Source organism: Anneissia japonica, unplaced genomic scaffold (genome assembly GCF_011630105.1).
Source record: "Anneissia japonica isolate Jap-2015-1 unplaced genomic scaffold, ASM1163010v1 scaffold8236_len642391_cov169, whole genome shotgun sequence".
NCBI lineage: Eukaryota > Metazoa > Echinodermata > Crinoidea > Comatulida > Comatulidae > Anneissia > Anneissia japonica.
Window position 1 is genome coordinate 425257 of NW_022757925.1, and position 8002 is coordinate 433258.

Genomic DNA, 8002 nt, shown 5'->3' on the forward strand with positions numbered 1-8002 from the left:
TATATATAGGGCCTATATATCCTGATCTCGTTTGAACTAAATCAATCCTAAAACGTTTTACTTCTCAAAGGGCCCCATCGTGTCAGCGGCTGCCAAAAGGGCGCTAACGTCTAGTCCACGGCGGATTGAACCGGATCAACTTTAATATACATTTTGGACTACTTCACTTATTTTTGTTACGCCCAATATCTGACTTTTACCCTGTATTAATTTTGCTTGTATGAGTAACAAAACGATCGAACATAACAAATCAGCCACAGATGTGTTCGGGGTATTAGAGCTTTAACTGAAGGCAAAATGATAATATTGAACAGGAAAGATGAATATAGTTTACAGAAAGAGCACAAAAGTTTGTTTAGGTGTGATAGCTACGAAGAGATATTCAGGAATATTGTAGGCAACAGGGAACAGTGAAATTTTACTGTTCCCTGGTAGGCAAATTTCGTTACCACTTGGCATTGTTCACTTACACATCAACAAGTAAAGCTATCGTTGACAGCTGCAGTGGCATGTAGCTTAATGCCCGTATAGCTCTGGAGGGACGCCATTTTTCCCAGTCCAAAGTGTTCCCTCCTACTAGTCCCCAGCATTTTACGAAGCTTTACCATTGGAAAGCTCGTGTGCTCTCGTAGGCCAAACTCCAGTTCACAATTCTAAAATGGGCCATGAATAAGCCACGGGTCACCTCTGTACTGTACTACCCAGCAAAATTACTTTTTTTTAGTCGACACAAGACAATCATGACTAAATATATAGGCCTACCTGCAGCTTACGAGTTAAGATGGGTAAGAAACCCAAGGGGTGTTATGTTAGAGTGGATTATCAAGTTCCTGCACGTGTTTCATGTTATTTGTGTCGTGTCTTGCCTATGTCATGCACACTGAATTTCTTGCCTTATGATTTGAATCACAGTTGATACATTATTTTAATCCATAAGTTGCAATTGGCATGTCGTATAGCTCTGGAGGGACGCCATTTTTCCCAGTACAAAGTGTTCCCTCCTACTAGTCCCCAGCATTTTACGAAAATTTACCATTGGAAAGCTCGTGTGCTCTCGTAGGCCAAACTCCAGTTCACAATTCTAAAATGGGCCATGAATAAGCCACGGGTCACCTCTAATATTCCTACTGTACTACCCAGCAAAATTACTTTTTTTTAGTCGACAAAAGACAATCATGACTAAATATATAGGCCTACCTGCAGCTTACGAGTTAAGATGGGTAAGAAACCCAAGGGGTGTTATGTTAGAGTGGATTATCAAGTTCTTGCACCTGTTTCATGTTATTTGTGTCGTGTCTTGCCTATGTCATGCACACTGAATTTCTTGCCTTATGATTTGAATCACAGTTGATACATTATTTTAATCCATAAGTTGCAATTGGCATGTATGCTTGTTTTATCTGCCTTGTATGTGTATTTCTCCCTCCAATTGAACCTTGAAATGAACAGTTGTGTTTTACTTCATTTATTGATGCACCAATTTCTAACCCATTAAAGTACGTTTTCGTCTACTGCTAAATGGCTGTCATAAGGCCTGGCAGCATGTAAACTTTCAATTAGGAATATGTATCTTAATGCCAATATGTAAATAAACAAATAAATACAACTGTGTAAAGGGACATTCCGTTAAAGGCTCGGAAAGGGTTTAGTTTAGTATACTTCAAAGACTGAAACACTCACACATAGTGGAGCTTATAGGTTGCAGTTTGACAAATTACTGTAAATAATATTTAAATCAAGTAAACAATATATAGGCCTAAATAGATAAATAATAGTAATAGTAATAATAATAGACCTTACTGTGCTCAAACCTTGTAACCTTTTGTAAATTTTATTCTCTTTCAATTTGTATGTAATTTTTTTTTCTCGTGTACTTTTTATATTTATATATCTATATTCTAATGTATTTTAATGTACTGTACAAATCCATGCAATTCAACTTCTTTTGGAAGTTGCGAATATGATTTTAAATAAACTTATACTTGAACTTGAAATAGAACATGTTTTTAATCGTATCAAGCATGCTCATCAACAAAAAGTTTCTTTATTTCAATTGTATGAAAAAAAGTATCTGGCCGAATTCCAACCTGCAAACTCTCGCTATCAAGGCGAGTATCATACCATTAAGCCACGGAGTATACTAAAACGCTCACACATAGTGGAGCTATGGTTAAAATTCCTCCATGGCTTAAGCTAGAAAAGATTATGATCGCAGCTTGAAAAATCAGTAAATAATATTCAAATAAATATTGCTGCGTAGCACCTAAACACACTCCAATAGGCCTATATACAGAAATATGTAGGTCTATCAACATTGATTTATTTTAGTATCAAAATAATGATGAGCTGCACGTATGTTCTAAGCTTGAACATGATGAGTCAGGTATGACAATAAATGACAGAGGCTGACTTGTTGCGAAACATACACCTGTATGTCACTGTGCTGCAGCATTATGACAATCGTCTAATCGGAGATCAAAGCCTCGATTCCTGCCGGCAAAATTGTTTCAAACTTCAGGGACGGATCCAGAGATTTTCTGACGGGGGGGGGGGCAACGGGGGTCTTTATATTAATTTTAAGGATAAAATTTATAATGTATCTAATTATGGATGTAATTGCAGGGGCGGATCCAGAGATTTCCTGACGGGGGGTGGGGGCACAATATGTCCACGCCGCCATGCCCACCTCCATCACATCATGGTTGATGTAAATAAGTGGTAAACAATCGAGCTCTCCTTTCCCCCACTGCTGGATCGCCACTGAACTCATGGGTGCACTCACTTTCCCCCTTTCCTCTCTTTAACTAAAATGTTTCTACCCTTTTTTATATTTCGGCTTGACCGAAGGCGGGAACGGGCCCTCATGCCCCCCACCCCCCGCTGGATCCGCCCCTGAACTTATGATAGGGATTTTTTTTCGTAGATCGATAAGATTGACATTTATTAGATCACTGTTTATACCAATATTAATATAGCAAGTAAGCAAAATAATTATTGGTTAAAGCTCTGTCCAGATCATAACATTTTCTTTGACAAAACACTGTTGTAAGCCCATCTTTAGTCATGATGTGCCTATATATGGTCATTATTTGATGCTATCATGACCATATTTAGGCATGTCACATGTTTATGTTTTCAAATATAATGTGATAGTCTGGACTGCAGTGCTTGACAAAAGAAAATATTTAATATAATATTAATATAGGCCTATGACTTTTCTACTAAGAAGTTTTACAAGATTTAATTTGTTGAATAGTGTAATGTACTGATATAAGAAAAGATAGTGAAAACATTTTGTCTTAGAAAAAAAAACCATTTAAATCCGAGAACATAATCGAGACACTTTTAAGAATAAGTTGGATCAAACGAAATCTAGTTTGTTATATATAACTTGTTGAATTTGCGGTTTTATTTATACTTGTTCCCACAGGCATGCGTGATTGATTGTTACTACAAAATTTAATTGTTTTTTTTTCCCAGTTTTCGAAACCACAGGGATGTATTGTATAATGGTTAACTTGAGGTCAAGTACCTCGTATTGACCACAAATAGAGTCCTGATCCTCAATTCTCTGTTCAGGAAAAGAAAATTCTTGTGGGTGTAATAAGTCGACTGATGTATAAAAAAAATATGTTGTAATGTGCGTGATTGATTGTTTCTATGAAATTGAATTATTTTTTTTATAACTTCCGAAAGCTTAGGGATGTACCGGTACAGAAAATGAAGTCACTTACCTCGTATTTACCACAAGTGCTGATCCTCATTTCGCTATTTACTGAAAGAAAACTCTTGTGAGTGTAATACTGATGTATAAGAAAAAATGTGTTGCAGTGTATTGCCTGTTATTATCAATATAATTTCTTGCTCTTACACCTCCTTAATAAATAACTAAATGGTCCTAAAAAGACTTCCCAAAAACATGATGAAAACGGGTAATTGATATATTTTATCATTGTTCAGGGGCTGTCTCTTATACACATCTAGATGTGTATAAGAGACAGGCCTTAAAATAATAAAAAGAGGGAGAACAAAAATTGAGAAGCATTAAAGGTAGGAAAGAGGGAAAAAATAAAGTGTACCCATGAGATCAGTGGCGGACCCAGCAGTGGGTGAAAGGTGAGCTCGATTATTTTACCACTCACTAATTTTGAATTTTCTATTGATTGACGACGAACACAACGCTATATCCCCGACGCCGATTATTTCCAACGATTTCATAAATCAGGATGTAAAAAAGGCCAAAAGACGGAGACCTAAGACGGGATTTTTAGCCATTTTTATGGAATGTTACCTAGCTAGAGCAGCTATCTCTCCTCGGTGGCGTGCCTATGCGCTCTCACAGGGTTAAATAACCCCATGAGTCCTCGATCTATAGCACCCTGATCCAAAATGGTTTTGTTGATACATAACAGCATAATGTGTGTTTGACATCGACTTAGGACATATGTATAAATTCAGTAGGGATGTGGTGCCTAGTCGGCTAGGACCCCCCTACATTTATCAAAATAAACAAATGTATTAAATAGGCGTCTAAAAGAGTCTATTCTTAAAATCTGCTCACCTCAGCCCCAACCTTGGTGGGGCTGATGTGGGTGTGAGCTACCTATTGGACCCCCGCCAGAAACTTTCTGGATCCGCTCCTGTTCTTATTCACTTTCTTATGAAATGAAACACTTTCATCTCATATAGCAAGCTTAATTCCCCATTATAATAACATGAATTACCAGTAGACCTTAAAGCAGCACCCCACCAGAATTGTGTAAAACTGCTGAAATTAACTTTAGCGGAAAAAGGTATATAAAGGAAAATATTTTTTTTTTTTGTTTATCTGAATCAGCTTACCCATATAGTGTCTCCTTAAAAAAAATCCTTAAAGACCCAACTTTAGACTAATTACGGTAAATTGGGGATAGGGAAAATAATCTAATAGGCCTACCGTGATATTAATGCTTGCAGTACCATGTAGATTGTTCTGAAAAGAACTGTTGTTTGTTGACATTGTCTCGAAGTTTCGATTGAAAGGCTTCAATCGTCTTCACGAGAATAATATCTGCAAATAATCCAAACAGGAAATAATTGATGTTTGATATGTCTACTATGGATATGAAATGTTAAACTTTGCTAAATAAATAGTTTTTCGTCACTTTTGTTAACAAATAGCCTATGATCAGAATAATGATTTTGGCGGGAAAAACATGTTTATAATTTATATTAAATTACTGTTATTTTACAGTATTTCAAGCCTAGGCCTATGTTATATTTTGTTTGAAGCATAATACTTGTAAAATAAAATATTCTATCCTCTCTGTTTTCATGAATAGTATCTGCTTATATATAGGCCTAGCTATTTGGCATCTCTGATCGTAAATTTTTCGCACAGTAGGCCTACCAACATTTGCCCTTTCTTCTATTTGTGACTGTCAACGATGCAGTAACTCATCCAACTGACGCTTCATTATCACAAAACCACCTCTTTGTCTTGCAAGACATAGGCCTAAATTTTCCCAATTAATTAATTGTTTATGGAATCGGAAAAAATATGCAAATATCAATTCAGAAACATTTGAATGAGCCCTTGGAGATAGTCTGAAATGATATGTCGTTAAATGCTTTGGAGAGCAGGCCTCCTTATGACAAACAGGCTCTTAAGTCAATCACTACTGCAGCAACTAGAAAGTATTTAAGAGTAGCTTTAACCGAAGAACTATAAGCAATAGCCACACAAACAGTGTGATTATCCGTGTTAATAAAACCTGAAACAATATAAACCATGGAGCATTTTCCCATGCTCAAAACTAAAGAAAACAATTTAACTAAAAACAAAAAAACCCACAGTAGGCCTAGTATCGGTAACAATCAATATACCAGACATACACCAGACTATTTTAAGAAACATGCCACCATTTCGCCCCAGAAACAAGCAACAGAAATATCTAAATTTATTTGCTAAATAATGCATTTTTTATTATTTTTTTTATTGCATACCGTATATGCCAAATAAAATGAAATGAAATAATAAAAAATAAAATCATACGACAGTAATGTGTTTGAAATAATCTAGAAAAAATAATGATAATGATAATGCAATTTGGTACGTGTTAATAATAATGACAATGATGATAAGAATGACAATAATATCATTCATTGGCCTAATATTATTAATAATAACGACAAACACCACAAAAAGGATAACAAAAGCGTCAATAACAACAACGACAGCACTAGCATAGTTATGTTATTCTATATTAGTTCATTCATACATCAACAGAATCGAAACTTTATTTGAGCTCTTGTTCAATTACATTCAATGACATCTGTCTGCGAAATCCTGTCCTAGTTTTCAGTTCTAGTGATGTAGCCTGAGATGATCCTGTCATCTTCGTATTTTATTATGAATAATAATAATAATAATAATAATAATAGCAATAAATAATAATAATAATAATAATAGCAATAAATAATAATAATAATAATAGCAATAAATAATAATAATAGTAGTAGTAGTAGTAGTAGTAGTAGTAGTAGTAGTAGTAGTAGTAGTAGTAGTAGTAATAGGAAAAGTGATAATGATAATGTTATGATGATGATGATGATGATGATGATGATGATAGTGATAATAATTATGATAATAATAATAATTAGGTCCACCTACTTTACCTGATTGTTCAAGTAAGCATCGAATTATTATATTTTTTAGTATAAGGAAATAAAGACCAATTTATACAAGACCACAATTCTCTTTTTGGCAAACTTGTTATCTTATAGAGTTTTACATGTTACAGTTCAATAATAATACAGTGAATATGAATATATGAAATATAAGAAGACATCTATTTGCCAGCATGCCTTATCGTATGTATGAATTATTGAAGTGAAGCAAACTTTATACAGTCTATTATCTTTTCTTTGATAATGTGCAATCACATATTAACCTATCCAATGACGGTAGATATGGATACTACATACTGAAACGGCAAACAATTGAAACATCGCTCACAGAAGAACACATTTCTACAATGTTTTTATTTATGCGTGACCTCGTAATTTTTGCTTTATCTGGTTTCTTTATACTGGTAATCATTAATCAATCTATCAAAACACTAATATGACCAAATCATTGAAGGAAGTTGGTCGGCGAACAAATCAGAAACCTTAATTGGCTTGTACTGTAGGCCCTTTTTACAAGATACATTAAACAAGACAAATATCTTACAAAATAAACACCAATCTCCTACCCTACACTCCTGTGCCTTTATTTTGCATGCTTTACATCATAGTCACCTAAAAAATAGATGAACGTGTTTATCTCATGAATAAATGAAATTCCTATGCCTTTATTAGAACAGCTCTTTATGTTGAGAGTGATACTTGTACTCATAATGGGCTAACTAGCGAGGTAATATAGGCCTACTGTAAAGCGTTACTTAAATAAAAAATGTAGCTCTCATGTTTTCATTGTTTCTCAAAGCTTTAAAATATAGCACACAAGATCAAGTGTTCCATTGGAAGTAGGTGTAATATTCTGTCTAAGGCCATTCAAGCGAATAAAGGACATAATAATATATCGTGTAGCATAGCTCTCAACGAATGTAGTCCTATAAATAAATGAATACAGAAATTGTGGAATAAAATGTATCCGACGGGAGGCAGAAATTGTGTAATAAAATTCCTACGACAAGATTCGAACCTGCGACCTCTCGCTGTCAAGGCAGGCGTCATAACCATTAGACCACAGAGGCTTCATAAATTGTACAGATTCAAATACCACTAGATACAATCTATTACACAATAGGTACGGCTAGAAGCATATAATTTCATATAATATAAATCAAGATTGCCGTCTAATGGTTATGACGCTTGCCTTGACAGCGAGAGATCGCAGGTTCGAATCTTGTTACACAATTTCTTTATTCATTTATTTATTGGACTACATTCGTTGATAGCACGGTGTATTATTATGTACTTTATTCGAACACTGTATTTGCCATTCTTTGATGATTTA